Below are 27,331 nucleotides of genomic sequence, written 5' to 3' on the forward strand. Positions count from 1 at the left end.
GAAAGCCAGCAAATAAGTAATGGAGAAAGAGCAAGCACTTCTTTGTGGACCAATAATTTGGCATCCCCTAGAAGCAATCCTACATTTTGCTGAGGCTCAGCTTGCTCCAGTTTTTATAACTGGATCCTTAGAAAGTCATACAGAGCAGAAAGTAAGAGACTAAGAATACATAAGTGAAAATTTACTTTAAAAACACAGCAAGAGGAGCATGTACAGCTCGTGGCTCTCTTGTTTAGAAGGTCCACTTACCCTTTTTGCCCTCCTTTTGTTGTTGTTGTTGTTCTAAACAATTGCTATATGGAATTTGTGTTTTAAACAATGCTATGGACAAAGAGGTAAATAGTTGATATCCAAACTATCACAGTTAACTATTGCCTTCTAAAACTTCACATATAATAACCTCAATTTACAACAGCACAAGCTACTCACTTCCATTGCTATAACTAGGAAAAGGGGGTTAAAGCAAATGGCTTAAATTTGCGGGGGGGTCTAAATATTTTATTAGCCTCTTGACAGACTATTTTATATTTTAGAGATATTCAGATGCTATTGATAAGTTTATTTTAGCAAATCATAATTTCAAACTCTTACACATTAAAGGAAGTATGTAAAGTATGCCCTTAAGTTCCTAAAAGCAATACAAATGGTTTCTTTTGAAAATCAGTTTTGTGAATTTCTAAAAACTAGTAGAACATAATGCCTCTCATTTTGAAAAATTAGTTTAGAGGTTTGGGCCTCTAAACCAAGCCTAAGGAGGAGGGTGGGGAAAATGGGCCCTCATTACTCCTCTTCATAAAGTCAGGATAGAACTAGCCCTCAAATAGTGTCAGAAACATTTTCCATGTGTTAGGTTATTTCATCCTTATGAAGAGGTAGATACTATTATTAGCTTGATTTTACAGATAAGGAAAGTGAGGCACGAAGAAGTTCAGTAACTTGCCCATTGTGTCATATCCAGGAAGTGGTGGAGCCAGATTTGGGTACTTTGGGTCCAAAACCTCTGTTCTTAATGCTTGGGCCTGGGTGACATGGGACCTAAAATATCTAAATAGTCATCTCCTAACTCCTTCTGGTGCTGAACAAGGAAATGTTAGTTCTCATCTCCCCTGCCATGTCTTTAGCTCCCCAGTCCTGGTCGTTTGCTCCGTGCAATCCAAGGAAATGAGACGAGAGAGTGCAAGGGGAATCTTATTCTCTGCTTACGTTCATCCAGTTTTCCTTCTGCCTGCACGTTAAACACGGGGGATTGGCATGCCAAAATCTGATAAATTCAGACAGTAGGGTTCATGGTTCATTTTGCTGTCTTTTCAAAGAATCCTCTATCCCTTCATTGAAGTTCTGTGATGTAATCTCTCTTGACTGTTTTAACCAGAAACCCTTGATTTTGACTTCCTTGTGAAACTAGTAAAAAGTACTTTGGAGGAGGAAAGAAATAGATTTTGAGGAAGGTTTTGGGGAGAGATCTCTGTTTTGTCTTAGGGTTCACCTGCTTTGTGACACGTGAACGCACCACATAAACTGGCAGACAGCAGCACCATCAGCCTGCCTCAGGAGACACAAAAGCAAACACCCGTCTCAAAGAGATTGCGCTGAAATATGATATCAGCTGCAAGAGAAGGCCATCTCCTCCAGTCAAATGAGAAAAATCATATTATCCTCACTGTGGTATACAAATAGCTTGTAGGCCACATTCTCCATTTGAACGATAACAATAAAGTGCTAACCTCGCTGCTTCGGGCCAGCCTGATCCCATCTCCAAACACAAACACTCTGCCTCAGTTTTGGCTGCGGGCTGTGCAGTGGCCTCCCAACCCCACCCTTTCTTTCCCCCTGTTAATTGGCTGAGACCACCAGAATTTGGAGGACACAGATGTCACTGATCGTTTTCCTAGGGAGCACATTCATGCCCATCTGTTGCAGCCTAGAAGGCTGTTCGTATATCCACAAGGCCTTCATTTAATTCTTGTCAGAAAGTAATGTAAATCCAGTTTACCTCAGAGGTCGCAGCCGAGATTTATGCCAATGAGCCCCCTGCAATTTACACACACTGTAGTTGTATAGGATGAAAAGAAAGCCTTTCATGTTGGTGCATATTAACAAGAAAGCCTGCCTTCCGAGAGGGGCTTTTTGATTGAGGTTTTTCCTGATTTTAATACAGCCGATGCCAGTTGGTATACTCAGCTTTAGAAAAAGAAAAAAAATCTAATCTTTAAACTGAAGTTTCTTCTTTTATAAGAGGTAAAAGAGAAAGAGAGAAATCCTAGCAAGTGGCACTGCCATGTCTTTAATTATCTTTATGAGACAAAACTCCGCCGAACTTGGAGAAGATAGAGTGTGACAGGAGAGCGTATTCTGGCCTGAGTTATTGCTGCTTGAAGGTTAGAGAGAATTCAGTTGTGAGCAATTGTCTTTCCAATGTGAAAATAGTAGGAGTGACCAGCTGAATTAGTCTCTGACTTTTCAGCTGTCTCTCTCTAGTGTATTTAGAGGAAATTGTGGAGTTTGATTAACTTTCTTTGGACCCGGCTGGGTAGAAATTGATTCATTAGTAAAATGGAAGCATACATATGTGATACACACATATATATTTATAGAATTATTTTATTGGAAGTCTAATAAGAGTACCTAGAAGGGCTTCTCTTAATCCTATCTTTCTATATATTAATGCATTCTGAAATGTTCAGGACTATGTCAGTAAGCCGGAAGGCATATGATTTTAAAAGCACCCATGGGGTCAAAATCTTCTGGAAAGTTTGAATATGCCCCTTATTCAGTATGTGACCTTAAGGCAAGTTACTTAACCTCCATGACCCTCAACTTTCTTATCTCTAAAGTGGGAGTAATAAAGTCTACATCATAAGGGATTATGTCTGAGGTACACAGTACCTAAAGTATAGAAAGTATTCAACTAATGAAAAATTCCCTCTCCATGCTGCCTTTTGGTGACAGCAAACTATTTAAAAATATTAGTTAACTTAGTTCAAATACCCTAAACATTCAAATCATCAGACTACTTTTTCATGTTTAAAAAACGTTTAAAGACAGATGAAGTTGGAGATTTTCCTTCCACAGTTTGGAATTTTCGTTTTGTTTAACTTCTTAATTCTGTGAAAAGTAGAAAAATAGGAGCATGTCACATAGTTTTGGTAAAAGCAGCCATGGCCTCTCTACTCACTCACAGTCATAGTCTCTGATTTCCCAAGACAGTGTTAATAGGGGGTGTGCTTCTTGTGTTTTTTATAGACAGAACTCATTTACCCGTGCTAATGGCTTTGAAGTATTTGGTATGATTATTTTTGCACCACATTTAACTTTTTGTTTATATTTTGCTTAAGATAATATTAAAATTCGGGTGTGATTTCGAAGCACAAACTAACAGGGAAACGCAACAGAGTATGCTAGAAATGTTATATGATGGGCATGTAGGTAGAATGGGGCCATGATAAAAAACACAACGTGTTGTTGGTAACTCATTAGGCAGACACTCCAAATGTACATCATCACAGTCTGGGCTTAGTTATAGAATTGGATGAAGCCGTAGCCTCACTTTACAGAGCCTTACTTCACATTAGGGAACTAAAGCCCAATTTTGTTGACTATCGAAAGCAGGGACTAGGCAGAATTAAAATAATTTCAGAAATGTCTTTTGCTGCTTCTCAGAGTTCATCAAAGCCATTCCTTTTTGCTTACAGTCCTCAAAACAGAGTCTTTTAAAATTTTTTATTATGAAAGGTTTCAAATATGTGCAAAAGTGGTGGGGGCAATATAAGAAATCTGATGTAATTTGATTCAGCCTCAACATTTAACGACCTATAGCCAATCTTGCCTTATTCACATTCTCACTTTCTCCCCGCTTCCATGCCCTACATCTCAGACTTCATATAATTTCATCTGTAAATATTTCAGAGTGTTTCCTTAAAAGATATGAACTCCTATTTAACATAACCACAGTACTATTATCTCACCTTGAAAATTAACACTGATTCCTTAATATTATTTATTGTGGCTTAATATTATCAGTCAGAAAATGTCATTCCCCACCCCCCCGCACGGCCCCGCTTTTTAAAGGAACTTGATTACTTGGCTCTCATGTTCCAAATTAGTTGTTTTGCTTCCATGACACAATCGTTTCATGAATACTCTTTTATAATGACTTTCATTGTGGATGTATGTAGTTGGTGTGTTTTGTGATATATTGTAGTATCTTCCTAGAATGAAAATTTATCACCTAATTGAAAAATAAAAGCTAGTCATACCCCACCTTTATTAATTCATTTGGATAACTGTTCTCCAAACTTATTGGCTTCAAATGAAATTACATGAGAAAGGCCCCTGTAGAACATGGATAAAAATGAAACTGCTCTGGGGCTAAGCTGCTGACCACTCATGCAGCTCATTCTTTCCCTGTGTGGGTTTTTGCAGGTTTTGGTATGTGAGTGCTTTTTTAATAAATGTGTACCATTTTCCCATTTTGATTTCAGGGCAGACAAATTGCTGTGCAAAGCAATGTAAAGAATAAGAGAGGATTGCATGCATAGCCAGTATGACAAAAAAAGACAGTACAGTGCTTAATTTTTAAGTTTACTACCACTGAAAAGAATGTTTCACTTAAAGTAATTAAAAAGTTTATTGTAATCAGAAAAATCCACTGTGCTCATAATGACCCCACTTCTCAGTTGGCTATATTGGGGCCTCCTGGGAGGAGATGTTATTTGTTCCCTGTCAAGATTAATCTGTAAATGCAGTCACCAGTTAGACCTCATCAGTTCTTTCCTTCCTCTTCATTGGTCCCCCTGGAAATATATTACTGCTTGAATACGGTCAAATTAGGATACTTTTTCCCAAGAAAAAACATAGCAGTTGTTATTTCAGTGCTTTAAAATTTGAGAATCAAGCCTGTTTTTTTAAACACACCGGGTTATACATTTCTGTCACAGAATCAACAAACTACCAAAATAATACATACTTTTTTTCAGTGTGTGTATTGGTTTCTTCCCCCACAAAAGCCAGGACACAGAGTGGTCTCATGTAAAGCCACAGTGGATTGGATATTTAATAGCTTGTGTCTAACTCCTGCGGATAATCCCAGTGAATTGCCAGTGAACTTGGACAGATCACTAAACTTCTAACTTTACTTTCAAATTGGCACCATATTTCTTGCTACCTTCCTCACTGTAATGTTATAAAAGTAAAATTATGAATCCAGTTCTTCTGTTTCCTTTTGTCAAGGTGTAATATGAAACGCCTTTTCTTCTATAATAGTTGGAAGTATAGAATAAGTTCTCCAACTTGTCTAAATTTAAATAAACTCATCCTGTGAGTCAGAATGTTGCTTTGGAATTTTTTGTAAATTGAATTATATATTCATTTTACTTCCCCAATAAGGTTGTCTTTGAGGGTTGGAAATGTTTATTCTGTTTCTTGTTAACCTTTAAAAGTTTGAAGTACAGTATATAATGGATACTCAATAAAGGCTTAACTACCATTCAAAGTTTGCAAATACAGTCAGTATGTAGTATTTTATATTTTAAACCTCTAAGTTAGCTATTAAAGCCAAGCATTAAGGAAACAGTAGGAAATAAAACTTTTTTGCCAGTAATAGATTGTGTAAAAAGCTAGTGTGTTTCACTTGCCTTTTTTTATTTTCTCATTTTTAAAAAATTTTCTGTATCACTGTTAATTCTGTACTGGCAAATATTCCTTCATTAGCTAAAAGTAAAGAATAGAATGAACACCAAGTCTCAGATCTCTATCCTCTTTATTAAAGAAAAGAGAAAATGAGAGTTCTTCCACTTGAGGAGCTACCAAAGAAAGTGAGTGGAGTGGCTCAAAAACAATCAAGTTATCCCCCAGATCAGGTGATTTAACACACTGAGAGCATTTGCTCTGTGACTGAGCGGCATTTTACTGAGTAGCAGAACTTTTATAGAAAGCATAGAATCCTGAAATTCTAAAACTGTACTCATTTTCCAAGTCAGCCTGATGAAGTGAGAGCCTGGGGGTTCTCTGCAGGTACAGAGAGAACAGAGTAGGTCTGATTTTCTACTTGAGCCTTTTTGGCTAAGGTGAGCCATGTTGAGGACTCTGTGTGTTTGCATATGCAGTGGGATGCCTACCTCAAGAGGTAAATACCCCCCAAATTAAATGTGCTATCTTTCCTTTTTAGACACTTCTTTTTCCTTTACCATCATACAGAAGTAGTAAAATTCTGCTGTAAACTCTTTGTCCTACAGAGCCCCTTGCCTCCAGGCTCTACTTGGTTGTTACCATGTTGAAGTAGTTTGGTGTGTGGTTGTTTGCCCCACTGAACGATATTTTTGCCTGTGGGCCCTCAAAGTGTGTGGATATCTGAGTGGTTCTCCATCACAGTCACTTGCCACTGGAGGAAACACAAGTCCGTACTTGTTCCCAGGCCAGAAGGAGGCTCCCTGCCAAGACCCATCGGTTGCTGGTGACATGCACACGCTGTGTGAATCACACAGCCCCATGGTGGACTTTTATTATGTCTGCCCAGGAGCGTGGCCTGCCAATCCCCGGTCCAGAGGCCCACCCCCAGGCGCTTTTGACATTTCAAGTATAAAATAAATAAAGAGCTTTGCATGTGTCTCAGAGCAAAGAAGAAGATGAGGGCCTGGGGATGTTTCTGTCTGATCTGTAATCCAGTGGACGCTCTTTCCCTTAGCCACTTCAGGACTCACTTTTCTGACACTTCAGACAGCTGATTAAACCAAGTTGGCTGGGTTTAAGGTTTTTTTTTTAAAGCAGGTAAAACGCATCTTTCCTCCTGAAGATGTCTGACTGGTCATAATATTTCAATTCTCTAACAGCATGTCTATTTATTAATTGAATGTGGACCTGGAGAATTATTTAGGTGATAATCCCATTTATTACATGCCTTTATACTGGGAGAAATATCAAGAACCTGAAGACTTCGCATAGCCAAGCAATTTTCTTTCTCAAAACCATAAACACTAATGAAGCCAACAAGGAAACCAAATCCAAAAAAAAAGATAAACTAAGGAGAAACTGGGTGACCCTTTAAAAATAAAACTTTATTTCTTGAAAACTTTATTTATAACAGTAACTGATACCTACAAAGCACTTATTACATGCCAGGTAATGTTCTTCATATTTTACAAATATTAAATCAGTTGATCCTTTTAACACTCTGGGAGATTGGTCCTATTACTACCCCTTTTTTAGAGATGAGGAAACTGAAACATGATTTGCCTAAGGCAGCTCAGCTAGCAAGTAGCAGAACTGAAATAGAAACCCAAGAACCCTGACTGCAAAGAGCAAGTGCTTCACTTGGCTGCCTATTGAAGACGAGCTACACAGTGAAACTGCAGTTCTTCGTTTCAGTACCTTCATTTTTCTGCTGCAACAGTTTCAGAGCCCCCTCATCCCTTTTCTTCAATACAGACTGCTCCTTTGTGGGCTATCTCTAACTTCAAAATCTACATGGTTATTTGCAAAATAACTCTCTTGGCTGTGGGAATTATAGATAACAGATTTTGTTGCAGAATTAACCTTAATCCTCGCATTTGCTGGCCTCATCAAAAGTGTATAATGCTGCATAGCCCTGGCAATTTTATATCACAGTATGCTTCATGCCATTTCCGTATACATAACACACCATCACCTGGACTTTCCTCCTATGCCGTCCCTGGAGACTTCCAGCAGCTTTGCCATTCTGACTCTGTAGGAATAAGCAGAGCATTTCAGTTGCTTCATCCACCACAGCACAGACTACTCCATTTCTTCTTTTAAAGAAATTTCTTTTTTAGAAGAAAACTGTTTCTCTTCTAGCAAATTACACTTGCTGAGTTTATCTCCAGAACTGTAATGTCTATTTAAAAGGGAGCAGGTGTGTTTTGAGGACAAGTCAGAACCCTGAATTCTTACCTGATCTCTGCTTGGGGCTTTGGGCAAGTTACTCGACCTCCTTTTGCCTCTTCACCCCCTCTTCATGGCTCAAATTCTTTACCTAGAGTTTGGGTAGACAATATCTGCTTCCCAGAGGATATGCCTCAGATTGAAGGCCCTTCAAAGTTTATAAAAATCACTTTTCCAGGAAATCCCTGGTGGTGCAGTGGTTAAGAATCTGCCTGCCAGTGCAGGGGACATAGCTTCAAGCCCTGGTCTGGGAAGATCCCACATGCCGGGGAGCAACTAAGCCCGTGCGCCACAACTACTGAGCCTGCGCTCTAGAGCCCGCGAACCACAACTACATAGCCTGCGTGCCACAACTACTGAAGCCCGCACACCTAGAGCCCGTGCTCCACAACAAGAGAAGCCACCGCGACAAGCGGCCCGTGCACCACAATGAAGAGTAGCCCCTGCTCGCAGCAACTAGAGAAAGCCCACGTGCAGCAATGAAGACCCAATGCAGTCAAAAATAAAAATAAATTAATTAATTAATTAAAAAAAATTTTTTCCTACTCTGCAAATGGCTCCCAGTATCATGGCAGCTCTGGATTTGGAGACATAATGGAGTCAGTATATGGGAGTGCTCTTCTCTTCTTTGGGGTGCAGAAATACAAAGAAAACTCTCCTAAAAGGATCATTTGGTAGTCATAAGCACAGGAGCCCTGAGCAGGACCAGATGGCAGGCCTGACTCACCTTGACCTGAGATGTCGCTCTTCTAGCCATGGGGGCTAGGCTAATAGTTCATCAGATGTCACCATGGCTGATGAAGTGGGTAACTGTAGCCGGGGACTATGAGCAACAGACCTTGCAACTATGGCCTTTTCTTTTTCCTCTTCTTTCTTCCTGAGGCCGGCAGGTAACCCGTTTGTGACCCGGAACACTCGCATTGCACTTTCCTGTGCAGTCAAGTTTGATAAACACATTCAGCTGCAGGGAACTGGAGAGGGTGGGGCACATTAGCAAGAGAGAAAGAGGGAAGAGGCAGCTTTGGCCTCCAGTTTCCCATTTTAACAAGGTGTGGCCGTCAGGCTGGAAATCTTGATATAAAAAAGCCATAGCAAAGAACTTCATCTTCACTTATAGAATTTTCTAAAATCTATTTCACTTTTTAAAAAAAATCACAGCACACTCCATTTTCCTTATAAATGGAATGAAAGATAAATTGAATTTCTGGGCAATCTAGTGTTTGTTAAATTAATGGTTCAAGCTGCCTGTCTCATCAGTTACTTCAGTAGCCTATGCATACTCATGACTTCCCAACATAAGAGGAGGATCTCTTCCTTGAAGTCTCTGCTCAGTTCATTCCCCAACTAGATTTCTTTCCTTATCTTCTCTTCAACTATTCCAAATCCTACCCTTGAAAAATCCCTCTGCAAGTGCCCCTCCCTGCTCTGAAATCCTGTGTCTTTTACTGTCTTTCAGTGGAATCACTGGCTCCAGCCCTATGGGTGGGAACTGACTTATGACCTATGCAATACTCCTAGACTTGGGTTTCCATTTTATTATTTTTAACTTTTTCATTAAATGTCAAATAGATATCAAAAAATTTAAACTAAAAAAAAAAAAAAAAAAAAAAAAAAATTTAAACTAGGTGTAATATACACGGAACATGGTGAATACCCATAGATCAAACAACCAATTTAAGTAAAAGAACCTATCACTTTCTTTGAAATCTCCTGTGTTCGTATACCTACCTCCCATCTTCTTCACTCTTCCCTCAGTAAATCCACTATTCTTTTCTTTTTTTAAGTCCTTGTTGAATTTGTTACAATATTGCTTCTGTTTTATGTTTTGGTTTTCTGGCCGAAAGGCATGTGGGATCTTAGCTCCCTGACCAGGGATCGAACCTGCACCCTCACCGGCATTGGAAGGCAAAGTCTCAACCACTGGACCGCCAGGGAAGTCCCCACTATTCTTGTGTGTGTGTGTGTGTGTGTGTGTGTGTGTGGTACGCGGGCCTCTCACTGTTGTGGCTTCTCCCATTGCGGAGCACAGGCTCCGGACGCACAGGCTCAGCGGCCATGGCTCACGGGCCCAGCCTCTCCACGGCATGTCGGATCTTCCCGTACCGGGGCATGAACCCGTGTCCCCTGCATCGGCAGGCAGACTCTCAACCACTGTGCCACCAGGGAAGCCCCCCACTATTCTTAATTTTTAGTTTATCATTCCCTTTTATTTGTAATTTTACCTTATATATTTGTATCCTGTGTATGTTGTTTAGCTGTGAATGTTTATAAATTTTATGCATGTATGCATCTGTGACTTCCTTTTTTGTTTCTAAGATTCATCAATGTTGTATGTAACTGTAATTCATTCATTTGCTTATTCTATTCCAGTGTATAACTGTACTTCAGTTTTCTAATTCATTCTCCTATTGATGGACATTCAGATTGTTTCCTTTTGTTTGTTTGCTATTACAAGCTGTCACTGTGGACATTCTTACACATGTCCTCTTGACACAGGTCCAGGAGCTTCCCTGGAGTATATGCCTAAGAGTGACACTGGGTCATAGTGTGTGTGCATGTTTGATTTTACTGGATAATACCAAACAGTGGTGGATGGGAGTAACTAATACTGACTGTTCTTTACAACTGTTATCCAACTTACATTTTTTTTTCCAATCAAGGAGTTGTGAATGTTTTTTCATTGTGGTTTGGATATATATTTCCAAATTACTAATGAGATTGGACACTTTTCATAAGTTGATTGGCCATTCGTGTTTCCTTGTGTGAAGTTGCATTCAATTATTTTGCTCATTCTTTTTCTACTATGTGGTTAGTCCTTTTCTCATTGTTTATAGGAATTCTTTACATATTCTGGATAGAAATCTTTTGTCAGTTACATGTTTTACAAGTACTTTCTCCCAGTTTGTGACTTCTCTTTTCACTTTCTTTTTTGATGACATTTTACTAATCAGAAACTCATCTTTCCAGTTAATTAAATATATGTCTTTTCCTTTATAATTTGCATTTTTTTGTAAGTGTTTAAGAAATTCTTTCCTAACCAAAACTCATAAAGATAGTCTCTTTTAGGTATTCTCTTTCAGAAGTTGCACGGTTTTCTCTTTCACTTTTTGGTCTGTGACTTGTATTCATTTTATTTTATTTTATTTATTTACTTAAAAAAAATTTTTTTTGCTGTACACGGGCCTCTCACTGTTGTGGCCTCTCCCATTGCGGAGCACAGGCTCCGGATGCGGAGGCTCAGCGGCCATGGCTCACGGGCCTAGCCGCTCCACGGCATGTGGGATCTTCCCGGACCGGGGCACGAACCCGTGTCCCCTGCATCGGCAGGCAGACTCTCAACCACTGTGCCACCAGGGAAGCCCTATTTTTTCAAAATGTTTATTTATTTATTTTTGCCTGTGTTGGGTCTTGGTTGCTGCGTGCAGGCTTTCTCTAGTTAAGGCAAGCAGGGGCTACTCTTTGTTGCGATGTGTGGGCCTCTCAGTGCAGTGGCTTCTCTTGCTGTGGAGCACGGGCTCTAAGAATGTGGGCTTCAGTAGTTGTGGCATGCGGGCTCTAGAGCACAGACTCAGTAGTTATGATGCACAGGTTTAGTTGCTCCGCGGCATGTGAGATCTTCGTGGACCAGGGCTCGAACCTGTGTGCCCTGCATTGGCAGGCGGATTCTTAACCACTGCACCACCAGGGAAGTCCCTATATTGATTTTTAAAAAAACAATTAGCTCAGTGTCATATATTGAGCTCTGTAATAAATCAAGTTTTCCTATGTACGTGGGTCCTTTGCTGGACTCCTGATTTAATTTAGAAGATCCATTTGGTCTATCCTAGTGCCAGTAATTTTTGTATCATTTAATGTCATTTTGTATTAATTATTGACATCTGGTGTGACACCCCCTCTCCTCCCTTGTTATTTTTCACTAGGAGTATATTGATTATTCTTGAACTTCATTCTCCCACATAAATTTTAGAACCATTTTGTGAGGATGCACACAAAGACAAGCACACACAGAGCTGTTTGTTTTGCTTGGAATTGCATTAATAATTTAGATTAACTTGGTGAAATTGATGCCTTGATAATATTGAGTTTTCCATGCCACTAACATGGGGTATCTCCTCATGTATTTAGATTTTCATTAATATCTTTCAATGAAGTAAGTTTTATAATTTCTCTGTAAATGTCTTGCATATTTATTGTTAGAATTATTCTTAGGTACTTTATATATACACATATATTGTTTTTATTATAACTTACATATTTTATGCCATTGTAGATGGTATATTTTTATTAAATTACATTTTCTAGCCATTTGTTGCTGATTTTAAAAATATTTTGCATAAGATTGGATTTATTTGCCCAATCAAGTTTACCAGTAATTTGTCAATTTCATTGGTCTTTTGAAAGAATTTTATTTTCTTGATCTTCCTATTATTTGTTTTTTTATTTCATTAATTTCTGCTCTTTATTTTCTTTCCTCTACTTTCTTTTCGTTTACTTTTTCTATTCATTTCCTTAGTTTTGGTTATATAAGCTTAACTCATTAATTTTCCATAATTCTTCCTTTCTCTATTATAAGTATTTGGGCTATAAATGTCCTTCTACGTTGCACTTTGACCGAATTCCACACTTTTTGATATGTAGTGCTTATCATTCCATTTTAATATTTTCTAATTTTCATAATGATAACTTCTTTGAACTGTGAGTTATTTAGAAGCATATTTCTTAATTTTCATCTATATAAGGGTTTTTATCTAGTCATCTTTTCATTATTGAATACCAACTTAATTGAATTTTGGCCATACAGTGTCATCTGTATGATTTTTTGTTCTTAAATTTAAATTTTATTTTATTTAGTTTTGTATACAGCAGGGTCTTATTAGTCATCAGTGTTATACACATCAGTGTATACATGTCAATCCAATCTCCCAATTCATCACACCCCCCCTACCACCCCCCCGTGGCTTTCCCCCTTTGGTGTCCATAAGTTTGTTCTCTACATCTGTATCTCAATTCCTGCTCTGCAAACTGGTTCATCTGTACCATTTTTCTAGGTTCCACATATATGTGTTAATATATGATATTTGTTTTTCTCTTTCTGACTGACTTCACTCTGTACGACAGTCTCTAGATCCATCCACGTCTCAACAAATGACCCAATTTTATTCCTTTTTATGGCTGAGTAATATTCCATTGTATATATGTACCACATCTTCTTTATCCATTCGTCTAAATGGTCATTTAGGTTGCTTCCATGACCTGGCTATTGTAAATAGTGCTTCAAAGAACATTTTGGTACATGACTCTTTTTGAATTATGGTTTTCTCTGAGTATAGGCCCAGTAGTGAGTTTGCTGGATCATATGGTAATTCTATTTATAGTTTTTTAAGGAACCTCCATACTGTTCTCCATAGTGGCTGTATCAATTTACATTCCCACCAACAGTGCAAGAACGTTCCCTTTTCTCCACACCCTCTCCAGCATTTGTTGTTTGTAGATTTTCTGATGATGCCCATTCTGACTGGTGTGAGGTGATACCTCATTGTAGTTTTGATTTGCATTTCTCTAATAATTAGTGATGTTGAGCAGCTTTTCATGTGCTTCGTGGTCATCTGTATGTCTTCTTTGGAGAAATGTCTATTTAAGTCTTCTGCCCATTTTTGGACTGGGTTGTTTTTTTCTTTTGATATTGAGCTGCATGAGCTATTTATATATTTTGGAGATAAATCCTTTGTCCATTGATTCGTTTGCAAATATTTTCTCCCATTCTGAGTGTTGTCTTTTCCTGTTGTTTATGATTTCCTTCGCTGTTCAAAAGCTTTGAAGTTTCATTAGGTCCCATTTGTTTATTTTTGTTTTATTTCCATTACTCTAGGAGGTGGATCAAAAAAGATCTTGCTGTGATTTATATCAAACAGTGTTCTTCGTATGTTTTCCTCTAAGAGTTTTATAGTGTCTGGTCTTACATTTAGGTCTCTTATCCATTTTGAGTTTATTTTTCTGTATGGTGTTAGGGCATGTTCTAATTTCATTCTTTTACATGTAGCTGTCCAGTTTTCCCAGCACCGCTTATTGAGGAGACTGTCTTTTCTCCATTGTCTATCCTTGCCTCCTTTGTCATAGATTAGTTGACCATAGGTGCATGGGTTTACCTCTGGGCTTTCATCTTGTTCCATTGATCTGTGTTTCTGTTTTTCTACCAGTACCATATTGTCTTGATTACTGTAGCTTTGTAGTATAGTCTGAAGTCAGGGAGTCTGATTACTCCAGCTCCATGTTTTTCCCTCAAGACCGCTTTGGCTATTAGGGGTCTTTTGTGTCTCCATCCAAATTTTAAGATTTTTTGTTCTAGTTCCATAAAAAATGCCATTGGTAATTTGTTTTTTTTTTTTTTAGAGAAAATGAGTAATTTTATTTTATTTTATTTTATTTTTTTTTAACATCTTTATTGGAGTATAATTGTTTTACAACAGTGTGTTAGTTTTCCCTCTACAACAAACTAAATCAGTTATACATACACACATGCTCCCACATCTCCTCCCTCTTGCATCACCCTCTCTCCCACCCTCCCTATCCCAACCCCCCAGGCGGTCACACAGCACAGAGGTGATCTCCCTGTGCTATGCAGCAGCTTCCCACCAGCTATCTAATTTACATTTGATAGTGTATATATGTCCCTGCCACTCCCCCACTTCGTCACAGCCCACCCCTCCCCCTCCCCATATCCTCAAGTCCATGCTCGAGTGAGTCTGTGTTTTATTCCCGTCCTACCACTAACCTCTTCATGACATTTTTTTCCCTTAGAGTCCATATATATGTGTTAGCATACGGTATTTGTTTTTCTCCTTCTGACTTACTTCACTCTGTATGACAGACTCCAGGTCCATCCACCTCATTATAAATAACTCAGTTTCATTTCTTTTTATGGCTGAGTAATATTCCATTGTATATATGTGCCACATCTTCTTTATCCATTCATCTGTTGATGGACACTTAGGTTGCTTCCATGTCCTGGCTATTGTAAATAGAGCTGCAATGAACATTTTGGTACATGAGTCTTTCTGAATTATAGTTTTCTCAGGGTATATTCCCAGTAGTGGGATTGCTGGGTCGTATGGTAGTTCTATTTGTAGTTTTTTAAGGAACCTCCATACTGTTCTCCATAGCAGCTGTATCAATTTACATTCCCACCAGCAGTGCAAGAGGGTTCCCTTTTCTCCACACCCTCTCCAGCATTTATTGTGTCTAGAGTTTTTGATGATGGCCAATCTGACCGGTGTGAGATGATATCTCATTGTAGTTTTGATTTGCATTTCTCTAATGATTAATGAGGTTGAGCATTCTTTCATGTGTTTGTTAGCAATCTGTATATCTTCTTTGGAGAAATGTCTATTTAGTTCTTCTGCCCATTTTTGGATTGGGTTGTTTGTTTTTTTGTTATTGAGCTGCATGAGTTGCTTATAAATTTTGGAAATTAATCCTTTGTCAGTTGCTTCATTTGCAAATATTTTCTCCCATTCTGAGGGTTGTCTTTTGGTCTTGTTTATGGTATCCTTTGCTGTGCAAAAGCTTTTAAGTTTCATTAGGTCCCATTTGTTTATTTGTGTTTTTATTTCCATTTCTCTAGGAGATGGGTCAAAAAGGATCTTGCTGTGATTTATGTCGTATAGTGTTCTGCCTATGTTTTCCTCTAAGAGTTTGATAGTGTCTGGCCTTACGTTTAGGTCTTTAACCCATTTTGAGTTTATTTTTGTGTGTGGTGTTAGGGATTGTTCTAATTTCATACTTTTACATGTAGCTGTCCAGTTTTCCCAGCACCACTTATTGAAGAGGCTGTCTTTTCTCCACTGTATATCCTTCCCTCCTTTATCAAAGATAAGGTGACCATATGTGTGTGGGTTTATCTCTGGGCTCTCTATCCTGTTCCATTGATCTATATTTCTGTTTTTGTGCCAGTACCATATTGTCTTGATTACTGTAGCCTTGTAGTAGAGTCTGAAGTCAGGGAGCCTAATTCCTCCAGCTCCATTTCTCGTTCTCAAGATTGCTTTGGCTATTCGGGGTCTTTTGTGTTTCCATACAAATTGTGAAATTTTTTGTTCTAGTTCTGTAAAAAATGCCAGTGGTAATTTGATGGGGATTGCATTGAATATGTAGATTGCTTTGTGTAGTACAGTCATTTTGAAAATATTGATTCTTCCAATCCAGGAACATGGTATATCTCTCCATCTGTTGGTGTCATCTTTAATTTCTTTCATCAGTGTCTTACAGTTTTCTGCATACAGGTCTTTTGTCTCCCTAGGTAGTTTTATTCCTAGGTATTTAATTCTTTTTGTTGCAATGGTAAATGGGAGTGTTTCCTTAATTTCTCTTTCGGATTTTTCATCATTAATGTATAGGAATGCAAGAGATTTCTGTGCATTAATTTTGTATCCTGCAACTTTACCAAGTTCATTGATTAGCCCCCGTAGTTTTCCAGTGGCATCTTTAGCATTCTGTATGTATAGTATCATGTCATCTGCAAAGAGTGACAGTTTTACTTCGTCTTTTCCAATTTGTATTCCTTTTATTTCTTTTTCTTCTCTGAATGCTGTGGCTAGGACTTCCAAAACTATGTTGAATAATAGTGGTGAGAGTGGACATCCTTGTCTCTTTCCTGATCTTAGAGGAAATGCTTTCAGTTTTTCACCATTGAGAATGATGTTTGCTGTGGGTTTGTGGTATATGGCCTTTATTATGTTGAGGTAGTTTCCCTCTGTGCCCACTTTCTGGAGAGTTCTGATCATAAATGGGTGTTGAATTTTGTCAAAAGCTTTTTCTGCATCTATTGAGATGGTCATATGGTTTTTATTCTTCAGTTTGTTAAGATGGTGTATCACACTGATTGATTTGCGTATATTGAAGAATCCTTGCATCCCTGGGATAAATCCCACTTGATCATGGTGTATGATCATTTTAATGTGCTGTTGGATTCTGTTTGCTAGTATTTTGTTGAGGATTTTTGCATCTATATTCATCAGTGATACTGATCTGTAATTTTCTTTTTTTGTAGTATCTTTGTCTGGTTTTGGTATCAGGGTGATGGTGGCCTCATAGAATGAGTTTGGGGGTGTTCCTTTCTCTGCAATTTTTTGGAAGAGTTTGAGAAGGATGTGTGTCAGCTCTTCTCTAAATGTTTGGTAGAATTCACCTGTGAAGCCATCTGGTCCTGGATTTTTGTTTGTTGGAAGATTTTTAATCACAGTTTCAATTTCATTCCTTGTGATTGGTCTATTCATATTTTCTATTTCTTCTTGGTTCAATCTTGGAAGCTTATACCTTTCTAAGAATGTGTCCATTTCTTCTAGGTTGTCCATTTTATTGCCATAGAGTTGCTTGTAGTAGTCTCTTAGGATGCTTTGTATTTCTGTGGTGTCTATTGTAACTTCTCCTTTTTCATTTCTAATTTTATTGATTTGAGTCCTCTCCCTCTTTTTCTTGATGAGACTGGCTAATGGTTTATCAATTCTGTTTATCTTTTCAAAGAACCAGCTTTTAGTTTTATTGATCTTTGCTACTGTTTTCTTTGCTTCTATTTCATTTATTTCTGGTCTAATCTTTATGATTTCTTTCCTTCTGCTAACTTTGGGTTTTGTTTGTTCTTCTTTCTCTAGTTCCATTAGGTGTAAGGTTAGATTGTTTATTTGAGATTTTTCATGTTGCTTGAGTTGGGCTTGTATATCTATAAACTTCCCTCTTAGAACTGCTTTTGCTGCATCCCATAAGTTTTGGATCATTGTGTTTTCCTTGTCATTTGTCTCTAGGTATTTTTTGATTTCCTCTTTGGTTCCTTCAGTGATCTCTTGGTTATTTAGTAACGTATTGTTTATTCTCCATGTGTTTGTGTTTTTTACGTTTTTATCCCTGTAATTCATTTCTAATCTCATCGTGTTGTGGTCAGAAAAGATGCTTGATATGATTTCAATGTTCTTAAATTTACTGAGGCTTGATTTGTGACCCAAGATGTGATCTATCCTGGAGAACGTTCCATGCACACTTGAGAAGAAAGTGTAGTCTGCTGGTTTTGGATGGAATGTCCTATAAATATCAATTCAGTCTATCTGGTCTAATGTGTCATTTAAAGCTTGTGTTTCCTTATTAATTTTCTGTTTGGATGATCTGTCCATTGGTGTAAGTGAGGTGTTAAAGTCCCCCACTGTTATTGTGCTACTGTCGATTTCCTATTTTATAGCTGTTAACAGTTGCCTTATGTATTGAGGTGCTCTCTTATGTTGGGTGCATATATATTTATAATTGTTATATCTTCCTCTTGGATTGATCCCTTGATCATTATGTAGTGTTATTCCTTGTCTCTTGTAACATTGTTAATTTTAAAGTCCATTTTTTCTGATATGAGTATTGCTACTCCAGCTTTCTTTTGATTTCCATTTGCGTGTAATATCTTTTTCCATCCCCTCACTTTCAGTCTGTATGTGTCCCTAGGTCTGAAGTGGGTCTCTTGTAGACAACATATTTGTGGGTCTTGTTTTTTTATCCATTCAGCAAGCCTGTGTCTTTTGGTTGGACTATTTAATCCATTCACGTTTAAGGTAATTATCGATATGTATGTTCCTATGACCATTTCCTTAAATGTTTTGGGTTTGTTTTTGTAGTTCCTTTTCTTCTCTTGTGTTTTCCATTTAGAGAAGTTCCTTTAGTATTTGTTGTAAAGCTGGTTTGGTGGTGCTGAATTCTCTTAGCTTTTGCTTGTCTGTAAAGCTTTTGATTTCTCCATCGAATCTGAATGAGATCCTTGCCGGGTAGATTAATCTTGGTTGTAGCTTCTTCCCTTTCATCACTTTAAGTATAATATGCCACTCCCTTCTGGCTTGTAGAGTTTCTGCTGAGAAATCAGCTGTTAACCTTATGGGAGTTCCCTTGTATGTTATTTGTCATTTTTCCCTTGCTGCTTTCAAGAATTTTTCTTTGTCTTTAATTTTTGTCAGTTTGATTTCTGTGTGTCTCAGCGTGTTTCTCCTTGGGTTTATCCTGTATGGGACTTGCTGCACTTCCTGGACTTGGGTGGCTATTTCCTTTCCCATGTTAGGGAAATTTTCGACTATAATCTCTTCAAATATTTTCTTAGGTCCTTTCTCTCTCTCTTCTCCTTCTGCGACCCCTATAATGCAAATGTTGTTGCATTTAATGTTGTCCCAGAGGTCTCTTAGGCTGTCTTCATTTCTTCTCATTCTTTATTCTTTAGTCTGTTCCACTGCAGTGAATTTAGCCATTCTGTCTTCCAGGTCACTTATCTGTTCTTCTGCCTCAGTTATTCTGCTATTGATTCCTTCTAGTGTAGTTTTCATTTCAGTTATTGTAGTGTTCATCTCTGTTTGTTTGTTCTTTAATTCTTCTAGATCTTTGTTAAATATTTCTTGCATCTTCTCGATCTTTGCTTCCATTCTTTTTCTGAGGTCCTGGATCATCTTCACTATCATTATTCTGAATTCTTTTTCTGGAAGGTTGCCTATCTCCCCTTCATTTAGTTGTTTTTCTGGGGTTTTATCTTGTTCTTTCATCTGGTACATAGCCCTCTGCCTTTTCATCTTGTCCATCTTTCTGTGAATGTGGTTTTTGTTCCACAGGCTGTTCCACAGGCTGCAGGATTGTTGTTCTTCTTGCTTCTGCTGTCTGCCCTCTGGTGGATGAGGCTAACTAAGAGACTTGTGTAAATTTCCTGATGGGAGGCACTGGTGGTGGGTAGAGCTGATTGTTGTTTACTGGGCAGAGCTCAGTAAAACGTCAATCGGCTTGACTGCTGATGGGTGGGGCTGGGTTCCCTCCCTGTTGGTTGTTTGGCCTGAGGCAACCCAACAGTGGAGCCTACCTGGGCCCTTTGGTGGGGCTAATGGCTGACTCTGGGAGGCTCATGCCAAGGAGTACTTCCCAGAGCTTCTGCTACCAGTGTCCTTGTGCCTATGGTGAGCCACAGCCACCACCCACCTCTGCAGTAGACCCTCCAACACTAGCAGGTAGGTCTGGTTCAGTCTCCCCTGGGGTCACTGCTCCTTCCCGTGGGTCCTGATGCACATACTTTGTGTGTGCCCTCCAAGAGTGGAGTCTCTGTTTCCCCCAGTCCTGTCAAAGTCCTGCAATCAAATCCCACTAGCCTTCAAAGTCTGATCCTCTAGGAATTCCTCCTCCGGCTGCCAGACTCCCAATTTGGGAACCCTGACATGTGGCTTAGAACCTTCACTCCAGTGGGTGGACTTCTGTGGTATAAGTGTTCTCCAGTCTGTGAGTCACCCACCCAGCAGTTATGGGATTTGATTTTGCTATGATTGCACCCCTCCTCCCATCTCATTGTGGCTTCTCCTTTGTCTTTGGATGTGGGGTATCTTTTTTGGTGAGTTCCAGTGTCATCCTGTCGATGATTGTCCAGCAGCTAATTGTGATCCTGGTGTTCTCACAAGAGGGAGCCAGAGCATGTCCTTCTACTCCGCCATCTTGGTTTAGGGCCCTCCTCTCTTTTGTCATTTAGTTCATGTCATATGTTTGATATTAATGCTTTGAAGTTTGTTGAGATTTCTTTTATGGCACAGCAGGTGTTAAATTCTTGTAAATGTTCCATGTATGCTTCAAAATAATGTGTATTCTGCTACTGTTGAGTATGCTGTTTCATAAATATCTATTAGATCTGTTTGTTAATTCTGTTGATCAAATCAATTGTATAATTTCTGACTTTCATCTGCTTAATATGTTAGTTTCTAAGAGAAGTATGTTAAATTTTCCCACTATTATTATGTATTTGCATATTTTTCTATATGATTCTTTCAATTTTTGTTTCATATATATTGAAGTTATGCTACTAGATATATGCAGTGTTAGCATTGCTATACCTTTCTGGTGAGCTGAACTATGTATCATTGTGAAGTGACCTTTTTATTGGTACTAATGATTTTTGCCTTAAAGTCTGTTTTTTGTTTGTTTGTTTTGTGTGTGGTATGCGGGCCTCTCACTGTTGTGGCCTCTCCCGTTGCGGAGCCCAGGCTCCGGTCACACAGGCTCAGCGGCCATGGCTCGCGGGCCCAGCTGCTCCGCAGCATGTGGGATCTTCCTGGACCGGGGCACGAACCCGTGTGCCCTGCATCGGCAGGCGGATTCTCAACCACTGCACCACCAGGGAAGCCCTTAAAGTCTGTTTTATCTGATATTAATATAGCTACATCAGCTTTCTTTTAGTTAGTATTTTTCTATATCTTTTTTCATCTTACTACTTTTAACATTTCCGTATTCTTATGCTTACCTAAATCCATGTAGCTATATTTTAATCTAGTCTATCATTATCATTTTACTGTATTATTTAATTCATGTGTATTTATTGGAAGCATTGATATGTTTATGTTCCACTTTGACTGAATTCCATTTTGATATGTAGTATTTATCATTCCATTATAATATTTTCTAATTTCCATAATAGTGACTACTTTGACCTGTGAGTCATTTACAAGTATATTTCTTGATTTTCTTTTTTTCTTACCTTTTTTAGATTGTTTTTTTTCATTTTTTTTCCTTTTACTAGTTTCAAAGTTATGTGTTTTATTTTAATTTTTTATGGATTATCTTAGATATTTTATCACAGTCTAAAGTTAATGTCTCCACTCTTCCTGACCAACTCAAGGATCTTTGAAAACTTTAATGTCAGTCACTTTCCTCCTGACATATATGCTGTTGGTGTTTGTATGTATATTGTTCTATTTTTTTCATCCACAAGACAGACATTGTTTTTGTAGTGTTACACAATCAATGTTTGTTTATACTTAGCCAGTAACTTACCACTTTTATGATTATTACTCTCCTTGAATCTCAAGCCTTTCATCTGTGACCACTTTCCTTTTATCTAAAGTACATACTATAGATGTATGTTTGGAACTGTTGATGTTTATTTTTAAATACTTTTATTTTGCATGGTTTCCCCTCCTAGCATATTAAAGCTATCTTTTCACTGTCTTCTAGTTTCCACTCTTGCTTTTAGGTAGGTATCTATAAATTCATTGTTATTTCTTTGAAGGTAATCTGTCTTTTCTCTCTGGTCATTTTAAAGATCTTCTCTATATCTTTTGTGTTACCTAGTTTCACTGGATATTTCTAGGTATGAATTTTTATTAATTTATCCCACTTGAGTATTATGGGAATTTTGATTATTGTCTTTCACCTGGTCTAAAAGTTGTTAGTCATTATCTCTCCAAAGTTCTTCTGCTTCCTCAGCTTCTTTCCATCTAGGACTCTGAATATGTATTAGAGCTTTTCCATCAGTCCTCTGTGTTTCTTAATCTCTCTTGTATTTTCCATTCCTTTGTCTTTTTCTGTTGCATTCTAGGTGATGTGTTCTGATGTATTTTTCAGTTCAAAAATTCTGTTTTTAGCCAGAGGTAATATTTTATCAAATATATCTGAATTTTAAAATTTTATTATGTTTTTTGTTTCTAGAAATTGTATTTGATTCTTTTTCAATATGCTTGTCCCTTTTTATAGTTTCTTGCTCTTTACTCATACACTCAACATTACTCTTTCAGTTCTTTAAACATATATATTTTGTAGTATATATCTGATAATTCCATTATTTATAGTCTTTTGTAGGTCTGATTTTACTATCTGTTGTTTCTGCTTTCATTCATTGTTCTTTTTTATCTTATGCATTTTGTGAGCTTTGACCAGGAGCTCATATTTCTTGGTATTTTATAGATGACAGTCTTTGAAACTTGGATTGAAATCAGATTCCTTTAGAGAAGATTATGTTTCATTCCACCAGTTGCCTGAGAAAACCACCAACCTGGGCTCATTTGTAAATAGTTTATTTAAAAATAATTATCAGCTAGATGGGGCTTCCCTGTGGCGCAGTGGTTAAGAATCCGGCTGCCAATGCAGGGGACACATGTTCAAGCCCTGGTCCAGGATGATCCCACATGCTGCAGAGCAACTAAGCCTGTGTGCCACAACTACTGAGTCTGCGTTCTAGAGCCCATGAGCCACAACTACTGAACCCACGTGCCACAACTACTGAAGCCCGTGCGCCTAGAGCCCATGCTCTGCAGCAAGAGAAGCTACCACAATGAGAAGCCCGTGCACCACAACAAAGAGTAGCCCCCACTTGCTGCAACTAGAGAAAGCTTACATGCGGCAACGAACACCCAATGCAGCCATAAATAAATAAATAAATAAGCAAATAAAATCTATTTAAAAATAATAATAATTATCAGACAGAGGTTTTGCAGACCTGTGGCTTCAAATTTGCAAGGGAAAAGTTTTTGTTCTCCTCCTTAAAGCAGCATGTTTTGCCACAGAAAATTTTCCTGGCAGATAGGGGAAGAAGATGAGAATATATTTTTAGCTCACCCCTACACTAAAAGTGCAACCTTTTAGGATCTCAGTTTTATGCAGGGGGGAGTCTCCTCTTTTATTTCCCTCCTGGGTAGGCCTTTGGTTTTATTTCCTATCCTCCCATGTTCCAAAATAGTGAAAACCAGTTTCAACTCACAGTGTTTGGCAAATACACTCAAGGCAAATGTTAGCCTCTATGTTAATTTTCTGGGTTCCAGCTTTTACTTGATTTTTGTCTTCTGAGTAGTCCTTCCTTTTTTGCCATTTCATTGATATATTTTAGATATTTTAACACTCTTTTCCATCATTTTTCGTTGTTTTCAGCAGGAATGTTGTCAGAGCGTATAGTCTTCCATATTGCTATAAAGAGAAGTCTACCCTTTAGGTTTTTGGTGGTTTTTGGTGGGTTAGAAGTTGCCTTCTCCTTCTCCCTTTTCATGCAGTTTTAAAATGCTAACAAATGGCTGTCACCCAAACATATCTAAGCAAGCTGTACAGTTGTATTACTCTCCAGTCAAATTTATTTTTCTCCTTTTATTTACCCATTTTGACCACCAATCAGTGCAAGAGGTAATATGGTCAGAGTTGATGTGTGGTGTTGCTCGGAAGAGGGTGAAATGGTGGGAAAGGCTGGATTGTCATTGCTGAGGCCTGATTAGATAAACTTATTCTTGTTATTCTATGTGGGAGACCAGAATATATTTTCTCCTAAAAACAATGTGATACATAATTTTGAATGTAGATGAAACAGTACTTTTAGTATAATTATTCATGTGCATATGAATTAAATGAGCTCTGTAAACTTGCTTATAAATTTAACCATTAATTAAATTCCAACAAAGATAATTTAAATTGAGCATTTAGAATACAATCATGTGTGATATGCTTTGAATAGTTCATTTTTTATATATTTATGTCTTATTCCTCTAATTACATTGTAAACTTCTTGACAGTAGGAGTCATCTCTTTTACCTCTTTACGCTTCCCCACATCTTCAAGCCTAAGGATTCTCACTAGTTGGCTGGTCATTTATTATAAAGGTGGCAGCCAGTAGACCATGGAATACCTTTGGAGTTCTTTTATTTTCCCTAATTTACCCCCTAATAAGTATACTGATTGTGCAGTGAAAAAAACTTAAACACAAATGCCAAAAGAAATGGGGCTTTGAATAATCCACTGATGTGCTTCTTTCTAATGATGGCTGACTTGCCAGTTATTCTATAAATCAGCTACTCAACTAAATTCTTAGTCATCAATAGAACTAAAGTATTCATATGCCAAAATCAAACACAGTGTATGAACAAATAACTATTTGGCTTTATGTGTGCATGTGTGCCTTAGAGTCTGTGATTCTAACTTATTCTAGAGTTATCTGTTTGCATGTTTGTTTGCTTTTTTTTTTTTTTTTTTTTTTTGCGGTATGCGGGCCTCTCACTGCTGTGGCCTCTCCCGTTGCGGAGCACAGGCTCCGGACGCGCAGGCGCAGCGGCCATGGCTCACGGGCTTAGTTGCTCCGCGGCATGTGGGATCTTCCCGGACCAGGGCACGAACCCGTGACCCCTGCATCGGCAGGCGGATTCTCAACCACTGCGCCACCAGGGAAGCCCCTGTTTGTTTGCTTTTTCTGGTCTCTTTCCATTTGATTTTTAAAGAAAAAATATATGGGGGACATTAAAATAGAAAAAATAATTCATAGATTATAAAAAATATTGGGAAACATCAATTTTCCAATTTAGAAATAATGTATAGCTCACAGAGCATCACAGCTCAGGGGGGCAAAAATCAGTATGTGTTAAAATTGAAAATGATTCTTTTATAAATTAAGCTGACAAAAATTTTCAGCGGGACTGTTGCCTGAAGGAAAATTTCCTGGGCTCCAGCCTCTGTTATGCCTAACAATGAACCATACAAGTCTAGACAGATGGTTGGATTCCATAGTGTTTCTCATGTTACAATATTTTCTTCCTATTGTCTCTCTTGAATTCTACAGGGAAAGGTGGAAATGCTATAACTTTCAAAAAGTATAAAGAATATCTTTGGTATAGTTTGGGAAGTTACAAGTAATAAACATTCATTATCTTGGAAATCTCTTCTTCCTTTTTAGACATGCTTTCTTGGTTAAAATTTGATTGCTTATGTTGAACAGTATGATTTAGCTTCCTTACTATCTTTATTGCTAGAAATAGAAGGTGTATTTATGTCTTTTCTCATGTGTGTTCCCTGTCTCAAAGTATGCTAACGTCATCTATTCAGTTTTGAACTATGGTGAGGTAGAAAGTTGGGACTCATCCTTAAGACCATTCATAGCTATCCAACACCAATAGTGCATATACTCCCTAAACAGTTCTCAAATCTGTCCAATTTTCTATATCTCTGATATCATCACTCTGGTCCAAAGTCCTTATATCTCTCACCGGGATTATTGCAATAAGTACCTAACTGATCTCCCTGCAGTCACCGTCTTCCTCCCTGCCCCCTTATACAAAAACTACATTCAAAACAGAATGATCATTCCCAAATGTAAATCTGGTTGTGTTCCTACTGCTACCAGTAGTTTTCTGTGACTCTCAGGGTAAACACAAAATTCCTTACCTGGCATGCACGGCCCGTCACAGTCCCTGCTTACCTCCCCAGCATCACTTCATGTCAGCTTTCTCCTTTTATGTCTAGTTCAGCCAACCTGACCTTCCTTCATTCCCTCTATATTTCCTTCTACGTTAAGACTGTTCCCTACCATTTTAACTTCATTAAGCCCTGTTCCTCTTTCAGAGGTTAATTCAGGCATCACATCCTCAGAGAAGCCCCCCTTGACCTGCCCTATCCTTACCCAAATGCTTAGGTCAAGTCCTGTTGTTTGCCCTCACAAAACCATGTATCTTATCTCTCTTTCACAGCACTTAGACAAAAGGAAGAGATTTATGATCCTGTGCATCAGGAATCAGGGTTTCAAGTGAGGAAACAAAAGCAAAGAAGAATATTTAGTAATCAGCCTCTAAGATTCAAGCCCATACTTCTAACCCACAGAGAAAAGTATACATAAAAACATTACACTTAAGCGTTCTGCAAAGAGCCAGGAATTTTTCAGTAAATAGATATCAGATATTCTTTAGTCTGTCTATTCTTTAGATAGACAACCTGGTCTATCTAAACTGCTGCTGAGTATGTAATTTAAGACCTGGAAACATTTTAACAATTGTTCCCAACCAATCCCCTCAAAATATAGATGAGAAAAGTGAATCTCAAAAGTGAAACTCAGAGGTCTCACAAATAGTTAATAGTAGAGAATAAAGTGGAATTAGTCGTTGAGCACTATTATATATATTAGTTTTCCTATTTCTAGGTCTTCTTTTCTTTACTACATTCTCTCTCTGCTTAAAATGTTAACAGAAACAAAGCAGTTAAAATTTATAATGGAAGACTACTGTCTACCCTAAGAGGATGATACAGCACTAATAAAACATTACTATAAGCCTTTAGACAAAGGGGTGATGTGCTATTAAAATTATATTATAGTGCAGTTTTATTTCTTTGTGCATGAGCTCTTTATATTTTCTTCTTATACCTCTCTTTCTATATGAAGTCCTATAAAAAGGATCCTGGGAAAGTGAACTCCCCTCTTGATTTCATTTAGGACTTGAAGAAAAGTGAGAGTCCTACTCACCCGTAACTCATTCCAAGCAAAGTTTGTTCTTAACTTTCTCATCCACCAACTGCATTTCTCAATTTCCATACTAACCTTCCGTTATAGCCACCATCTCCCTTTTTCAGGGAATGGTGGGAATGGGCTATCATTGCTACATGGCCCCTTGCTCACTCTAGTCTACTGATTAACTCTCTGACCAGCCCTTACTGTTTAGTTCTTTTCATAGAAAGGCAAGCTAATGGTCAGCTTGTACCACAAAACATTGACATAAACACTTGAGCTAAAAGGGACACTGAAAACCATTTAGTCCAACAACCCAATCCATGCAGGAATACTCTATGAAACATCTTCAACAGAAAAGAGATTAAATGTATAATTATGTTTAAATGCTTCCAGCAACTAATTTCATGACTTCACTTATGTAAGTGCTCTTTCAAG

General features: G+C 38.1%; 1 protein-coding gene across 1 annotated transcript in view; it reads left to right on the forward strand.

Annotated features, from left to right (window-relative positions):
- The window catches only part of ALPK1 (alpha kinase 1), a 118,703-nt gene that overhangs the window by 35,093 nt on the left and 56,279 nt on the right, over positions 1-27,331 (forward strand). The gene's annotated exons all lie outside the window — the stretch shown is intronic.

Source organism: Kogia breviceps, chromosome 6 (genome assembly GCF_026419965.1).
Source record: "Kogia breviceps isolate mKogBre1 chromosome 6, mKogBre1 haplotype 1, whole genome shotgun sequence".
Classification (NCBI taxonomy): Eukaryota; Metazoa; Chordata; class Mammalia; order Artiodactyla; family Physeteridae; genus Kogia; species Kogia breviceps.